Source organism: Haliotis rubra, unplaced genomic scaffold, assembly GCF_003918875.1.
Source record: "Haliotis rubra isolate DU_JTF1 unplaced genomic scaffold, ASM391887v1 Scf1794, whole genome shotgun sequence".
Lineage (NCBI taxonomy): Eukaryota > Metazoa > Mollusca > Gastropoda > Lepetellida > Haliotidae > Haliotis > Haliotis rubra.
The window spans coordinates 91,519-110,303 of NW_025765774.1; the positions used below are offsets into that span (position 1 = coordinate 91,519).

The 18,785-nt window shown below is 42.9% G+C and overlaps 1 long non-coding RNA gene across 1 annotated transcript; it reads left to right on the top strand.

The window, feature by feature from the left end:
- Window positions 1-668: 668 nt before the first annotated feature.
- On the top strand, window positions 669-17,846 carry LOC124273308. The gene is made up of 3 exons (XR_006897610.1): window positions 669-679; window positions 5,148-5,150; window positions 17,762-17,846. It is a non-coding gene; the product is annotated as an uncharacterized LOC124273308 (long non-coding RNA).
- The last annotated feature ends 939 nt before the right edge of the window (window positions 17,847-18,785 follow it).

The following is an 18,785-nucleotide window of genomic DNA, read 5'->3' on the forward strand; positions in this document are numbered from 1 at the left end:
GACTGATTGGGGGTTGTGACTTTGTTTTTGAGGCCAAGAAATCTGATGGTGATTAATGGGCAGGTATTTTTGGATTGGTTCGAACATCAGGTTTTACCGAAGCTGGATGAACCAAGCGTTATCATTTTGGATAACGCCAGTTACCATAACCTGCGTGTCCGTGGTACCATCACACTCACCATGAGCAATCTCAAGGCTCGGTTGCAGGATTTTCCCACTTCCTGTAACGTGCCTTACAGGCAATCGGAAACAAAGCCCCAGCTGATGGAGAAAACCCGGCAGCACAAAAAGCCAATCCAGTACATCACTGACGAACTAGCTGCAAAACAAGGCCACATAGTTCTGCGTACACCAGTAAGGCACTGTGAGCTCAATCCCATCGAGCTGATCTGGGGTAACTGTAAGAATTTTATTGCTCACAATAATACCACATTCAAGCTTTAAAGAGCTTGTGTATGTTTGTTTTGCGAGAATTACCCCAGAAGTGTGGCAAGACCGTGTTCTCAAAATCGAGGGTGAATACCGTCTGCGGGACGGCGTTAACGCCAGCCGAGTTGTACCTGTTGTAATTCCGCTAGAGTCCTCGACCAGCAGTGACACTTGATATTTTGAGACGGTCCCTGACTTGTGCTGCCCGTGCGTTACATGAACGCTGTCACTCTGTCTGCCTGCCAGGTGGGTCACAGTATTGTTTGTTTCTTTGAAGTGTTTCTACCATGGAAGTTTTTCTAAGTTTTTCGATATTTTACGAGTAATCATTATGATTAGGGAATGGTACATCATGATTACTCATATGCAATATTAGGTCGAGGTGGTATGAATGATTATATATGAGTTTTGAATCTGAAATATCAATCATTATCAAATAATTGCCAAATCGCTGACTGACCAATGGGAACTTGAAATAATAAAACAAGAAAAGTACAACCACTGAATTAATTTCCGATTTGGATTGATACGGTTCAGAGTTATCAAAAACGATCCACGACACTAAACTCGAACTCGAACTCGTTCTTGTAGCCAATGTTCCTCATGTTTCAAGAATATTCCAGCCTTTGGTGTTTACTTTTCACAATGCCGTGAAACCACGTCATACATCGTTTTGTCAGATTTACAATATTCAGCATTCTTATGTGGAATCCGTGGTTTGTTATTCAACAAAAAGGACTACCTTTTCTGGTATCTAGTCTATATGTGAAGACATAGTTGACACTTCGATACTAACAGCAGCACAAACTGGCAAAATAGTTTCCTAATGTAGCAGGTCCGTTGGAATCTGTGCTTGGTAGCCAAGGTAACCAAACTCAGGATAGAACTCGTGGCACTTATTTTGGTGTGTCAGCGTCATGTGGAAGGAAAGCTCAAAGTGATACTGAACTCAGGTGTTTAGCATTTATTCGTGTAACAACCGGAGAGATTCACCTGTAAGAGTAATACTGACAACACCAACAACAACAACAACAACAACAACTGCGATGGAACTCCGGCCTCGTCATACGAAAAACGTACTTGTTGGTCCCTGCCTGGCGCACGGCATTAATGGGTACAAGGACTGGTCGGCTCGGAGTCAGTATAATGTGTCTGAGTGGGGTATTCATGCTTTACTGTGGCATGGTATCTCAGTGAGCTAGCACTATAAAGCCAGCTTAAGTCTGGGCTAGTACAAGCTGCCGAACATACACATACATGCACGTCGCCATATGAGCGAAATATTGTTAAGTGCGACGTTAAACCCAATTTTACCTCACACCCACATGCTATGGAACTGAAAAATGCCATTGTTAGAAAATGCTAATAGGCGCTGTGATTTTGCAGCAATGTATGCAAACAGGCGCACTCCTGTCTAAGCAAGTATAGAAATGGTTCACAGCATAACGGTCCACTTGATATTGAACGTCGTAACACATCATCATTGATCAGTAAAGCAAAGGCTTCTATGCTCAAGAGACATATATTTTGAATCAACGTGTTTTTGTACTTTAGGGAGCAATCAAGCGAGAAACACGACTTGACACGATGACACAGTGTCACCCACCCACTCACATCACTCGTCTCAATGGGTCACAAATAGATTGTCCTGGATAAAAGTACTAATGAACCTTAATTCGCATTGTAAAGCCAGGGACTGAAACGTTTATCGTCAAGTCAAGCTTAAGTGCTTCCAAACGTACAGAAACTCGTTGACTGAAAACGTTCTCGTACGCACAGTTACTGTAAATCGACAAAGTTTCCCGTCGTCAGTGTTTCGCGTGATCAACAACCAAGCCAGTTCTACGTCGTGATTGTTTTGCGAGTCCTCCTCTTGTAAAAACAAGTCGAATTGTTGACAATACACCGTATCGCTTCGCTGTGAACGAACATACAAGAAAAGACCAAAGACGTGCACACGCCCCCTACCGGTGATTTAGTTAAAACGTACTCGATAATATACCGAGATGAATTCTGATGCAGTGATCTTAAAAAGATAGTATCTGAAACTATTGTTTTATAAAGAGAAATATATTCTAGTATTGTGCCATTTTAATTGCAGGTTGTGCTCCATAAATGTAAAATATTTATGATCATAACTAAGGTTATGCGACAGTTTTTGGTGTATTGACGGATAGTTTTTATGCATGGAACAATTTAACCTGTCACCAATGAGGTTTCGCGCGATGTCGCTATTTCCACTGTGAAAGCACTTTGGTGAAATGTGATCGTCCAGCTACACTACTTGTGACTTTTGGGGAAATAAAATAGGTAATAATGCATATCCATTTACTGTCAACTACACTTCATTTCGAGACTTTTGTTGTCCCCCGCCGTGACATTGCTGGAATTTTGCTAAAAGAGGCGCAAAACCATACTCACTCACTCACTCACTCACTCACTCACTCATTTGGAGACATGAGTAGACGCAATATGTTAGTGATTGCTGTGAAGTAAGTACATTGTGTTAAGGAATATTACCGGTAGGCGAACATCTGGACTTATTGACATTGTTTGATCACGTAATTTACATGGGCTGGGAATAATTGATTAACAAAATGAGAGACGTCATTACGCCTGGAAAGTTTTGCGCCTGGAGTTCATTCGCAATACTAGCAAAACTTTCCTGCCCGCAAAACTTTGTCGATTTACAGTATTTGAAATCAAGATTTTTCCATCACAAGGGATAAATATTTTAATGTAATAAAAATTAAGGATCTTTTTTATAATGTTAATTATAACTTAATAATTGAATTTTCAAAGGAAATATATTTATTTGATAAAGTATAAATTAGTAGCTGCGGTTGTTAGTAGTTGTATCCTCAAAGGGAGTTAAAATATCGTAAAAATATTGTCCTCCTGAGAGCGTACGTAAGTCCAAACACTTTTAAAATTAAATTTAAACTTGCCAGAATTTTAAACGTAGTATTTTTGTTATTTTAAACTGTTTGCTAAACATTTCCTAGAATCGCCAGCGACTGAAGGGGTGGTGTAAATGCAACTAGGGTCCATGCAGGTAGCAAAAGCACTGTAAGTCCCCATGATCCCTGGTATGGTGATTTACCTTCAGTTGTTTGCGACCTATAGCTTGTTTTTATATGGTATTGTCTTCGTAAATAAAATAGATTTAGATTTCCATTCTAGTTTTGGACACCATCTGTGAGACTCTGTGATGACTGATTATTTCACATCTTTATTGTGTATGCAAAACATTTTTCGTCACTTTATGGCTGCAATATTGCCGAGGTGACGATAAATTTTAACTCACTCACTCACTATTTGAAATCAAGGGACATTTAGTGCTTTACTTGAAAACAAGAAGTGAATTCGACGCATCCAAGATCGACTGAATAGATGATGCACATACTATTATGACGAGTTGACATCAAGGGCTCCCACTCTCTTCAACACCCTAACCCCATCACCAAAGATTTACACAGGGAGAAGAGGGTCAGCGCATGTCCATTTGCACTTGAGGCTCACTTTTTCAGGTGAGGTGAAATTGGGTTTATCGTCGTGCTTGAGAATATTTCGCTCATATGACGACTTGCATGCGTATGTATGCTGCTTGTACTAGCCCAGACTTAAGCTGGTTTTATAGTGCTAGCCCACTGAGATACCATGCCACAGTGAAGCATGAATACCCCACTCAGACACATTATACTGACTCCGAGCCGACCAGTCCTTGTTGTACCCTTTAATGCCGAGCGCCAGACAGGGACCAACAAGTACCATATTTTAACGTCTTTTGGTATGACGCGGTCGGGGATCGAACCCGCGACCTTCCGCTCTCCGGGCGGACGCTCTAATCACTACACCACGGAGGCAGTCTCTCACTTTTTCAACATGGGTGAGTAGGTGTCTGTGCCACTGATCTTCATCGAGATCAATCGCCCTGGTTAAAAATCCTTCTCCTACTTTTGACTGAAAGGTCGCATAGCATAAATATTTTATGAGTTTTTTCTCCAAGGCATGGTTTTTGCTGCCACTGTTCCAGAAGGCCTTTGATTAATGGTCCAGAGATCAAAGACATTGAAGACGAATGACTATGTCATTATGACAACCAAGGAAGTAAAATGCTTACTGGAATGTTTTCACTGAATTGTATTGATCCGTTTACATAAAATATGATGAGTAAATGCTTTCACTTTGCACTTGAAAAGCAACACAAATACAATGTCGATCAGAAAGTGCTTCGTAGAAGGTAAAACCACATCAATACCACAGTTGGAGGGTCGATCACTCATTGCTGGTTTCTTGGGAGAACGACTTGGGTAGTGATAGCAGGTAGTGAGAACGACATGGATAGTGAGAGCAGGTGGGGGGAACGACTTGGGTAGTGACAGCAGGTGGGGAGAACGACTTGGGTAGTTACAGCAGGTAGTGAGAACGACTTGGGTAGTGACAGTAGATGGAGAGAATGACTCTCATAGTGACAGCAGGTGTAGAGAACGACTTGGGTAGTAAACATTTGGTGAGAAGGAGTTGGATAGTGACAGAAGGTGGTGAGAACGATATGTGTAGTGAGAGCGGCTAGTGAGAACGACATGGGTAGTGACAACAGGTGGCGAAAACGAGTGAGATAGTGGCAACAGGTGGGGAGAACGACTTGGGTAGTGACAACAGGTGGCGAAAACGAGTTAGATAGTGGCAACAGGTGGGGAGAACGACTTGGGTAGTGAGTCTAGTGACAGCAGGTAGTGAGGACGACATGTGTGGTGACAGCAAGTAGTGAGAACGACGTGGGTGGTGACAGCAGGTAGTGAGAAGGACTTGGGTGGTGACAGCAGGTAGTGAGAACGACTTGGGTGGTGAGAGCAGGTGGCGAGAGCGAGTTGGATACTGACAGCAGGTGGGGAGAACGACATGGGTAGTGACAGCAGGTAGTAAGAAGGTCTTGGGTAGTGACAGCAGGTAGTGAGAACGACTTGGGTGGTGACAGCTGGTAGCGAGAATGACTTGGGTAGTGACAGCAGCTAGTGAGAACGACATGTGTGGTGACATCAGGTAGTGAGAACGACTTGGGTAGTGACAACAGGTGGCGAAAACGAGTTGGATAGTGGCAACAGGTGGTGAGAACGATTGGGTAGTGAGTCTAGTGACAGCAGGTAGTGAGGACGACATGTGTGGTGACAGCAAGTAGTGAGAACGACGTGGGTGGTGACAGAAGGTTGAGAGAACGACTTGGGTAGTTACAGTAGGTGGCTAGAACGACTTGGGTAGTGACAGCGGCTAGTGAGAACGAACTGGGCGGTGACAGCAGGTAGTGAGAACGACTTGGGTGGTGACAGCAGGTGGCGAGAACGAGTTGAATAGTGGTAGTAGGTGGAGAGAACGAAATGGGTAGTGACAGCATGTGGAGATAACGGGTTGGGTAGTGACAGCAGGTAGTGAGAATGACTTGGGTGGTGACAGCAGGTAGTGAGAACGACGTGGGTGGTGACAGCAGGTAGTAAGAAGGACTTGGGTGGTGACAGCAGGTAGTGAGAACGACTTGGGTGGTGAGAGCAGGTGGCGAGAACGAGTTGGATACTGACAGCAGGTGGGGAGAACGACATGGGTAGTGACAGCAGGTAGTAAGAAGGACTTGGGTAGTGACAGCAGGTAGTGAGAACGACTTTTGTAGTGACAGCAGGTGGAGAGAACGACTTGGGTAGTGACAGCAGGTAGTGAGAACTACTTTGGTAGTGACAGTAGATGGAGAGAATGACTCTCATAGTGACAGCAGGTGTAGAGAACGACTTGGGTAGTAAACATTTGGTGAGAAGGAGTTGGATAGTGACAGAAGGTGGTGAGAACGATATGTGTAGTGAGAGCGGCTAGTGAGAACGACATGGGTAGTGACAACAGGTGGCGAAAACGAGTTAGATAGTGGCAACAGGTGGGGAGAACGACTTGGGTAGTGACAACAGGTGGCGAAAAGGAGTTAGATGGTGGCAACAGGTGGGGAGAACGACTTGGGTAGTGAGTCTAGTGACAGCAGGTAGTGAGGACGACTTGTGTTGTGACAGCAAGTAGTGAGAACGACGTGGGTGGTGACAGCAGGTAGTGAGAACGACTTGGGTGGTGACAGCAGGTAGTGAGAACGACTTGGGTGGTGAGAGCAGGTGGCGAGAGCGAGTTGGATACTGACAGCAGGTGGGGAGAACGACATGGGTAGTGACAGCAGGTAGTAAGAAGGACTTGGGTAGTGACAGCAGGTAGTGAGAACGACTTGGGTGGTGACAGCTGGTAGCGAGAATGACTTGGGTAGTGACAGCAGCTAGTGAGAACGACATGTGTGGTAACATCAGATAGTGAGAACGACTTGGGTAGTGACAACAGGTGGCGAAAACGAGTTAGATAGTGGCAACAGGTGGGGAGAACGACTTGGGTAGTGAGTCTAGTGACAGCAGGTAGTGAGGACGACATGTGTGGTGACAGCAAGTAGTGAGAACGACGTGGGTGGTGACAGAAGGTTGAGAGAACGACTTGGGTAGTTACAGTAGGTGGCTAGAACGACTTGGGTAGTGACAGCGGCTAGTGAGAACGAACTGGGCGGTGACAGCAGTAGTAGTGAGAACGACTTGGGTGGTGACAGCAGGTGGTGAGAACGGTTGAATAGTGGTAGTAGGTGGAGAGAACGAAATGGGTAGTGACAGCATGTGGAGATAACGGGTTGGGTAGTGACAGCAGGTAGTGAGAATGACTTGGGTGGTGACAGCAGGTAGTGAGAACGACGTGGGTGGTGACAGCAGGTAGTAAGAAGGACTTGGGTGGTGACAGCAGGTAGTGAGAACGACTTGGGTGGTGAGAGCAGGTGGCGAGAACGAGTTGGATACTGACAGCAGGTGGGGAGAACGACATGGGTAGTGACAGCAGGTAGTAAGAAGGTCTTGGGTAGTGACAGCAGGTAGTGAGAACGACTTGGGTGGTGACAGCTGGTAGCGAGAACGACGTGGGTAGTGACAGCAGCTAGTGAGAACGACATGTGTGGTGACATCAGGTAGTGAGAACGACTTGGGTAGTGACAACAGGTGGCGAAAACGAGTTAGATAGTGGCAACAGGTGGGGAGAACGACTTGGGTAGTGAGTCTAGTGACAGCAGGTAGTGAGGACGACATGTGTGGTGACAGCAAGTAGTGAGAACGACGTGGGTGGTGACAGAAGGTTGAGAGAACGACTTGGGTAGTTACAGTAGGTGGCTAGAACGACTTGGGTAGTGACAGCGGCTAGTGAGAACGAACTGGGCGGTGACAGCAGGTAGTGAGAACGACTTGGGTGGTGACAGCAGGTGGCGAGAACGAGTTGAATAGTGGTAGTAGGTGGAGAAAACGGGTTGGGTAGTGACAGCATGTGGAGATAACGGGTTGGGTAGTGACAGCAGGTAGTGAGAATGACTTGGGTGGTGACAGCAGGTAGTGAGAACGACGTGGGTGGTGACGGCAGGTAGTAAGAAGGACTTGGGTGGTGACAGCAGGTAGTGAGAACGACTTGGGTGGTGAGAGCAGGTGGCGAGAACGAGTTGGATACTGACAGCAGGTGGGGAGAACGACATGGGTAGTGACAGCAGGTAGTAAGAAGGACTTGGGTAGTGACAGTAGGTAGTAAGAAGGACTTGGGTAGTGACAGCAGGTAGTGAGAACGACTTGGGTGGTGACAGCTGGTAGCGAGAACGACTTGGGTAGTGACAGCAGCTAGTGAGAACGACATGTGTGGTGACATCAGGTAGTGAGAACGACTTGGGTAGTGACAACAGGTGGCGAAAACGAGTTAGATAGTGGCAACAGGTGGGGAGAACGACTTGGGTAGTGAGTCTAGTGACAACAGGTAGTGAGGACGACATGTGTGGTGACAGCAAGTAGTGAGAACGACGTGGGTGGTGACAGAAGGTTGAGAGAACGACTTGGGTAGTTACAGTAGGTGGCTAGAACGACTTGGGTAGTGACAGCGGCTAGTGAGAACGAACTGGGCGGTGACAGCAGGTAGTGAGAACGACTTGGGTGGTGACAGCAGGTGGCGAGAACGAGTTGAATAGTGGTAGTAGGTGGAGAGAACGAAATGGGTAGTGACAGCATGTGGAGATAACGGGTTGGGTAGTGACAGCAGGTAGTGAGAATGACTTGGGTGGTGACAGCAGGTAGTGAGAACGACGTGGGTGGTGACAGCAGGTAGTAAGAAGGACTTGGGTGGTGACAGCAGGTAGTGAGAACGACTTGGGTGGTGAGAGCAGGTGGCGAGAACGAGTTGGATACTGACAGCAGGTGGGGAGAACGACATGGGTAGTGACAGCAGGTAGTAAGAAGGACTTGGGTAGTGACAGCAGGTAGTGAGAACGACTTGGGTGGTGACAGCAGCTAGTGAGAACGACATGTGTAGTGACATCAGGTAGTGAGAACGACTTGGGTAGTTACAGTAGGTGGCTAGAACGACTTGGGTAGTGACAGCGGCTAGTGAGAACGAACTGGGCGGTGACAGCAGGTAGTGAGAACGACTTGGGTGGTGACAGCAGGTGGCGAGAACGAGTTGAATAGTGGTAGTAGGTGGAGAGAACGAAATGGGTAGTGACAGCATGTGGAGATAACGGGTTGGGTAGTGACAGCAGGTAGTGAGAATGACTTGGGTGGTGACAGCAGGTAGTGAGGACGACATGGGTAGTGACAGTGAGTGAGTTTAGTTTTACGCCGCACTCAGCAATATTCCAGCTATATGGCGGCGGTCTGTAAATAATCGAGTCTGGACCAGAAAATTCAGTGATTAACAGCATAAGTATCGATCTGCGCAACTGGGAACCGATGACATGTATCAACCAAGTCAGCGAGCCTGACCACCCGATCCCGCTAGTCGCCTTTTACGACAAGCATAGTCGCCTTTTGTGGCAAGCATGGGTTGCTGAAGACCTATTCTACCCCTGATCTTCACGGGTCGGGTAGTGACAGCAGGTGGTGAGAACGATTTGGGTAGTGACAGCAGGTGGGGAAAACGACATGTGTGATCACAGCACGTAGGTAGAACGACTTGGGTAGCGACAGCAGGTAGTGACAGCAGGTAGTGAGAACGACTTGGGTAGTTACATCAGGTAGTGAGAACGACATGGGTAGTGACAGCAGGTGAAGAGAACGAGTTGGATAGTGATAACAGGTGATGGGAACGACTTGGGTAGTGACAGCGGCTAGTGAGCATGACATGGGTAGTGACAGCAGGTAGTGAGAACGACTCAGGTAGTGACAGCAGGTGGCGAGAACGACTTGGGTAGTGACAGCAGGTGGCGAGAACGGATTATGTTTAAACTAAGATGTAGGAGAATATGCGGCAACATAAAACTGTGGCTTTTAACAGTGGCAGTAGATGTTGGTCATAACGGAGATAACCCCAAGTCTGATGCTGCCAATGTGACAAGTGTTGCCGTAGTTATGGTCAAAACGCGAAATTCTAAATTGAATCCGGTTGCGAGTGGAGCATATTCAGAACAGGTGAAAGGTGTTCTTCACGGCAGTTACGAGTAACAACTCGAACAGAATTCCTTGAAGATCACCAAACAGGTTACCTGTGTGCTTAAACAATAAACTGCAACAACCATCCTCATTAATCAAGTTTGGACAAACTGTTAATGAGCAAAAACGCGACCAATTACACTGACAGTTGCCGATGATAATCTATCCTCTTCACTGGAGTTTTTTGTGCTTCATAGTTCATGGCCTTTGAACATTCTATTATAATGCGACATTAAGACGAACGTCCTCATACCGCTATTACCTTGGTTACTCTGGCGTGGGAGCCGTGCAAGGATATATACCAACACGACCTTTCTGTAACAATGGAATGCAGTCAAAAGGATATTGAAAACAGTTTACCCACATCCAAACACATCGCATAAGTAAGCATTTATTGTTCAAGCGATTATCATGGGACGAAATGGAAAGATTGTATACTCCGTTGCCGATATTGCTCAACAAGAAAACATTTTCAGCTTGAACCACTTTTTGACATACTCAGCAGTCATGATGGAAATGATAGCGATGATTCCAGCAGCTCTTCCCGCTTCCGAAGATGTTTGGAATAACACCGAAGAGATTGCATTAATTTTCACTTTTTTTTATTATTCTGAGTATATATACACAGACTAGTGTTATAATCAACTGATCATCACGGCACGAGACCATGCCATCCTACACTACTGTATACCCCGTATATTGAGATTAATTTATTGTTGTCTTGGTTTGTTATTTGACAGATATATCTAGATTTACAGTTTACGACCCTGTCGCTTTACACACATAACAGAGCAGCATATACTCCAACAGTCACTGACATTTTGCGGATTTGATGATGTATCGATACATTCATTATACAGGGAAACTATGTCTCTAATGAGAAGGTAATTGCAAACAGTGCCTGTGTAAAAATGTGTCTTACTTTCGCGAGGGAGGGACTTCCATGAAATTCCTTTATAACATACGTGCATACAGTTCAAATGTTCCAAATTTATCAATACTTACAAATTAGACATATCATTAGATACGTCTAATGTCTGTTTCACTCAGTGGTTATGTCTACTTACTGAAATGTAGCCCAGTGGTTAAAACGTTCGCTCGTCACGGTGAAGACCCGGGTGTGATTCCCCACAATCAGTGAAGCCCCCTTCTGGTGTCTCAAGCCGTGATATTACTGGAATTTTGCTTAAAGCGGCGTAAAACCCAACTCACTCACTCTAAGGTTTCTGAGATGCATTTTCACCTTGCATAATCAACCCACAACTCAGAAATAAATAACCAAACGATCATGTTATGAAATACAACTAATCAACACACAAGGGATGCAAGGCAGGATCAGTTGCAACTGAAAAATATGTTAATCATTTTCAAAGATTACTGTAATACCTGCAGGAGAAAACGCGAAATTGCCAATAGTCCAAATATACGTACTTACAAGCCCAAGGAGAAGAGAGAAGATCCTGTATTACTACTATCGTATAATCACTAGCAAATATACTATTTTTCTACATATATATCAAAATTACCGTACATAAATATGTATATCAAACGGTGATTGTATCGAATGCTGTCCACCGAATGCCAGGCCACCAAATGCCCTAACACAAGCCCATGGCGCATCGCACAGCATTGTTCGGGGATGGAACATCGAGGCGACAGGTGCCGAGTTCTGCACACTGCGAAAGTTCATTGGCCGCTTTCTACAGATGTATTCTGAAGATGTATTCACAGCTTGAGTTGGGCGGATTTCATCTGGAGACATAGAGATGGATGGTGTAGACAGATAAGGGCAACATTTGTGTTATGTGTTTCACGTAGCCACCGTCATCTTAAGTTGGGTCGGTTGGTTTACAATAGGGATGACAAGACTTTATGGATGATCAACTTCTTTATTTTAACAATGGCGACGTTTAGGTATAGATACTTATACCGTTTTCAAGCATATTGGGAAATGAAGGAGTACACCAGTTTATATACAAGATAAGATAAAGAGATAACAATAACAAGGGTGGGGAAACAAAGCATGAAAGAAAGGTACATGATGCCCTACAATAACATGATGATGAGCTGAGGATAACAACATGAGATGAGTGGGATTACCATGACAATTAGTGAATGTAGTGCAGAAGCCAGGGCGGTGGGGGATTAGTGGGAGGCCAGGGTTGGGGAGTGGGTAATTATTTGTGGATTAGGTGGTTGTAAGCTGATGGGATGTAATAGCCCTGATCCATGTTAAGATCCCGGTTTACAATAATTTAAAAAAGAGTGCATTGTAACTTTGATTCTGATTTATTTTGTCTGTTTAGGAATGGCTATGGGAAAGCTGTGTATGGAAAAGATCTTAAAAAACTAATATATTTTGCTGTCTTTGGTATTCAGGAATTAAAAAATAGATACAGAAAAATCATTTGTTGTCAAACTTGCAGATTTGAATCCATAACAGAGACTGGTGCAAGCAATAGCAACAGAAAACAACAAAGAAAACACAAAAATAGATTACATCAGATGTTACTGTCACAAAGTTAGACACCTCGGCTATTAAAAAGTTGTTTATTCTTTAATATATGTCAGGGTATTGATAAATGAAATGTAAGGCAGAAGGGTGTCAACAATTAGCTTTCTTGTAAATGTTCACTTGTCCTCTACCTGCAGCCTTTATCTCCAACACTCAGAAAATATAAAATCTTATATTTATTATCGGGTTGGCGGCCACTATACAGGTGAGAAATTCAGAAACAAAACATGTTGCCCAGTAGATCATTCCTTGTAGCCTGTTTAGCAAATGACTTGCAGGGCAGCGTACGTTGCCAACAGCAAGCGTACAGACAGATACTCGATGACAATCTCTACGTTTGGACATTTTATGTAAAAAAGAGATAAGAACAAGCATAATTGCTGCTATATTTGTTTCTGCAATGTTTCTCGCTAACACACGTTACAATCACACGCAAGTGCACGATAATTTGGAGTGTGGCCAAGGAGTTTAACGTTTCCGATGTATCAGTGACTGATATCATTCATAATTGGTGAAATGACCAATTCCATTCCAGTGTCATAAAAACACCTGAATATTCATATTTTAATATTAATGTTTTTATTGATGAGTATGCAAAAATAAATATGAACAATTAGTGGTTAACGTTTCTAGCTCAGTGTGTAGTCAGTTGAACAGCAGTTAATAAAATTTCAACTTAAACTTGACTTTTAGGCACTTGAGTGACTACCATTTTGTCAAAATAACAAGACTACACATGGTCTTTCAGGTTGTGTCTCTTAATCACAAACATTACTTTGTCAGAAATCGTCTTTAGCTCATCCATCGTAATTGGCTTGTACCAACTACAAAAGGGCTTCATACATTGTACCCATGTGGGGAATCGAACCCGGGTCTTCGGCGTGACGAGCGAACGCTTTCACCTCGAGGTGTGTTTGTTGGTTTGTTGTTCAACGCCGCACTCAGCAATACTCCAGCTATGTGGCGTAAATAATCGAGTCTTGACCAGACAATCCAATGATTAACATCATGGGCATCGATCTACACAATTGGGATACTATGACATGTGTCAACCAAGTCAGCGAGGTTACTGACTGATTGAGTTTGGCTTTACGCCGCTTTTAGCAATATTACAGCAACACCACGGCGGAGGACACCAGAAATGGGCTTCACACGTTGTACCCATGTGGGGATTCGGACCCAGGTCTTCGGCGTGACGAGCCAACGCTTTAACCACTAGACTACCCCACTGCCCCACACGAGGTTACTATATACACCGCCCCAACTATATACATATAGAGCAAGTCACAACGTGTATAGATTAGCAATATGGTCCTATATTCGTGGCGGCCCACTGACAGCTGACAAGCGTGCCATGGGTTAATACGGCCTGTATGACAGCTATGTGACAACGGTTTGTAGATAATCAAATCTTGGACAAACAATCCAGAAATCATCCTCAACATATATATTGGGATACGATGACATGCGTTGTCATTTATAAATTAAAGGGAAACAAGCGTTAATGTGGATGCACCTGTATAGTTTTACTCTTTACCATAATATATTCATTGAAGATTAAAATCGTAGTAACATTATATTTGAGGGACACATCTGCCGCTACCATTAATAAGGTAATAAGCGTTCTGGGCTCCGATCCACTAACGGATCGTTGTGTTAAAGTAAGCCTAAGGAACGTCGTGACGCTAAGATGTCTCAGTGTAATACTGCCCAGTTCAGTCAGCTTAATATAGGATATTTATATAGCGCACATATCCACGCAACTAGTACATGCTCAAGGCGCTCTTTTCCCCCCTCGATCATTGGATGTCAGTCTCAACGGCACATCGTATTGTCAATCTCAACACCCTGGGGATCATACAACTCTTGAAGCCACTAGGCGCACCAAGTTATTGCGGCTTTCCAATCCTTATAAGATACCCATTCACAGCTGGGTGGACTGGGACACATAGTATTAGTCACAGTACTTTGGCCAAGTCCTATATCTTGCCAATATTTGACTATTGTTCGCATATTTGGGATAACTGTACGTCTGAGCAATCGCGTACATTAGAAAATTTACATCTTGATGCTCTGAGAACTATATGTGGTGCCGTTCGTGGCACAAGTCATAACAAACTTTATAATGAAACCAAATCTCAGTCCTTGCAAGATAGAAGGTATTGCCAGAAGTTCACTTTTTTCTATAAGATGTACAACAACCAATTGCCAAAATATCTTTGTGACCTGATCCCAAACTCCGTCTCCGGAACTACAAACTACAGCTTGAGGAATAACTCTGAAATACAAGGAATTTACAGTCGGACTGCCTCTTATGCTAATTCCTTTTTACCTGCCACAATAAATTTATGGAATGCCCTACCAAATTCCAAAGCGTCATGTAATCTCACAGAATTTAAAAACCTAATTACAAAAACTAAAAATATGATTAACTTTGACCTTAATTATGGCACTCGTTTTTGCCAAATCGTTCACTGCCACCTCAGGCTCGGATGTAGTGACCTAAACGCCGATAAGTATAACAGACATTTAATAGACAGCCCATGTTGTTCTTATGGATATCAGAGCGAAAACGCCCTACACTATTTCCTCACTTGCCGTAACTATACTCGGATAAGACTTAATTTGTATTTTTACATTACCGGTTTTAACCTGGATGCCATTCTTAAGGGAAACAAAGAACTTACTCCCTGTGTAAACCAGAAAATAGTTGAATCCGTCCACGATTATATAACCAAGACACAACGCTTCAAATTTTCTCAGGAAAATAATTAAATTTACTCAACAACCTTCTCATGATTGATTTATATTTCTACAATGGCTTGTTACACACACAACTGTAACTCTCTAACTTATGACTACTTAGAGAATAGTTGTATTTCATGTAATCTGTATATATTTATATATATTTAAAAATATTATATTTATGCAATGGTCAGTATCGATGACGTCAAATCCTCCATTTCATGTTGTATTATACGTTGCATGGGAGCGGTGTTAATATAAGCAGTAATGCTTGTTCACCAATCCCAATTCATCTTCATGAATAAAAATATGTTTAAATCAAGTTTACTGCACGTTGCTGTACCCGCAACTAGGTGTTTGCACGTATTCATGTGGCCACCATCTGGTTATTTACCAACGGATTCGTGGGTTCTTTTAAGTGCACAGGGTTGTGTACTGTACACTTGGGGTTGTGACAACACTAAAAGAGTCTGCACACAAAGTTGACTCCAAGGTTTTTATACCCGGTCACAGGTGGGTTTGATCCCGGCACCTCAAGCTCGCTGGGTCACTAGCCTGGCGCTTTAGACAGCTCGCCCACCATGCCCCCATACATATACTAAATAAAGGACAGTTTTGGAATTGATTTAAACTAATATCTTACTTAAAACGGCCACAGTTGTGTCAGGAACAACCCAGACCCAAATATCAAATATACTATATATATTGGATGTTCCACTTTTTAAGTATGTATTTGAAAGTTGTATGATTCTGCATGGATTTAGGAAATGATTATTCCATTCCAAACTTGCTATGAAGTTCCTGCCAACGCGCCCAATTCTTGCAACCGTTATTCATGAATTGCATGTCTCAGAGCAATTCAAGATTTTATGTGAAACATTTCTGTGTGTTGTTGTGCAGTTCATGATCAGTGATTAAATCTGGTATAAGACGTGAACTCCTTTAGTAATCCATATACATGTATACACAAGAGCATGTATAGAGCACTTCTGACACAAAGGGATTTTTTTTATAATTTCAGTCCAAACTAATCGATCATACCCATGCATACTGGAACGCACATGCAAACAACACGCTTCACACAATGTCTCAAAAGGTATGGATTGCATGTTGACGTGCTGCTAAGCACATTGGGACATCAATTTCATAATTGCATTATGTGGACTACATAAACGACGGCAGTTCCAAACATTAATTGTTCCAGACATACCAAGAAGTAGACGTTCAGAAAATATACGAATTAGTGGCACATTATTGGCATAGCATGACGCGGGATGTCATATCGCAACAGCGAGTGCAAACGTTACAAGAGGAAGAAGACATATGACTGTGATGGCCACGTTTTAATTCGTATGGCAAAACACAACCCTATGACCCGTGACGAAGAACTGCGTCAACAATGGTGGGATTCCGACAAATGCTATTTAGCTTGTTATTAAACTCAGGGGCTGTCACAGTATAGAAACAAACAACGGACGCTTGTCTGGACGCACTCTGGTACCCATGTAGTTGGCGGCTGACATGACATCTTGTTATTCGGTCAACCAAAAAGGAAAGAAGAATGAAGGGGTAAAATATTGTGAACCCATATGGGAAAAGTGCACCTGTCAACCCCTCAAAGCATTATTATATGGATGTCATAGAAAGGCAAGAGTGAATCCCAAGGGGCTTGGGTAATAATTGTCACATCTCATGTTGTCATGATGGTGTCAGCCCGATCTGTCGACAAATGAAAAATAGGATGTTGCTAATCGTCGACAGAACAAAAAACCCGGAGTGACGACATCGTGTGGTCAACATACCGTGACGTTGTTAATTAATGAAAGATAATGTTTGCTTAATGATTTGCAAGTGGCTATGTTCGTTCGTTTGGTTTATGCCCGGACTGTCGACAACAAGAAACAATCCGTCCAAATTACTTGTCGACAGTCCGGGAAAAGGGAGGTGATGTTCTACATGAGTGACTTCACTCCCACTGTTCTTGAAATTAACAAACCAATTAAAACAGAGTGTGATATATATAGTAGACAATATATTTATTCAGTCAATATAACAACATGCATGTATCATGCATGTATCATATGTCACACAATATAAAATATTTGTATATATATTTCATAAAGCTCACACAATATATTTGTGTGTGTGTTATACATAAATAAGTGATTTCTGCAGGTGTATAAGTAATAAATATATAAAAGATGAGTCCAGTTATTTCTTCTTAACTCCTTTACATGTATATCTGCACTAAAGTAATCTGAATGTTCAGCCAAGATGAAGCAACTGTGACACATGGTCTGTGTAATGTAAGTCAGTAAGTCTGTCGGCAAGAAGGTCGGCCTTCAAGGATCGAATCCTAGCGTCGATGATTCGGTAGCGACGTCTACGGACGGGATTTTGTTGTGCCAACCTTCCAAATTATTGTTAGTTCTGTGTCCATCATTTTCAAAATGATTCCAAGTTGGCAGTGTCCATGGACTTCTACCCAGGTGGTAGTAACGTAATCCATCAGCTATGTCGCCTTTTCACCTAGTGGTGCGTCTGCAGATATGATGGACAGGTTGCATCTGTACATCTCCAGTATGTTTTCTGAGCTCTGCGTCTGTTGACTCTGTACTCGAATCCATTGTGGTAAAGATTCTGACCTCTTTGAATGTTGTCAATCAATGTAACCCGCACCATTGCATTTGCCATTTTGACAGTGGTAACAAAATATTCATGATCTATTATATATACCCAAATGCTAAATGTTTACAACAGCATTTCGATAATTCTTCTACTCCAATATCACAAAATAATTTGTAAGCTCTCTGTTTCTTTCCGGATGTTGTTGCATGTTAAACTCCAAAATGGTAATCCTTCCACTCGCATGACGTAAAATAATAGTCTGTTTTTGCAACCTTAATTCTCTTGCAAATTGTTAAAAAGACATTCTCTTTAATCAACTTAATTCATTTACTCATGATACGAGCATAGCTGTAGCCGCCATAGCCACTTGCAAACCACTAAGCAAACATTCTCTTTCATTAATTAATACCGTCTAGGTTTGTTGACCACGCGATGTCGACACTCCGGGTTTTTTGTTTTGTCGACGGTTAGCAACATCCTATATTTCATTTGTCGACAGATCGGGCTGGCACCGTTCGTTTCATGAGAAAATGAATTACGTTAATTATAGAGAATGTCCTTTTAACAATTTGTAAGAGAATAAAGTTTGCAAACAAACTATAATTTTACGTTATGCGATTGGAAGGATTACCATTTTGGAGTTTAACATGCAAAAGAAAATACCGGAAAGAAACAGAGAGCTTACAACTTATTTTGTCTTGGGAGTAGAAGGGTTATTGATTTGCTGTTGAAAACGTTTATTTGGATACATTTGGATTACGTTACTACCACCTGGGTAGAAGGTCCATGGCCAACTTGGAATCATTTTAAAAACAATGATGGACACAGAACTAACAATAATTTGGATGGTTGGCACAACAAAATCAACAAGTATGCCATAAAGACACATCCGAATGTGTTTGAGGATGTGCGAATGCTGCAAAAAGAACAGTCAGCTACTGAAGTTAAAATTCAGC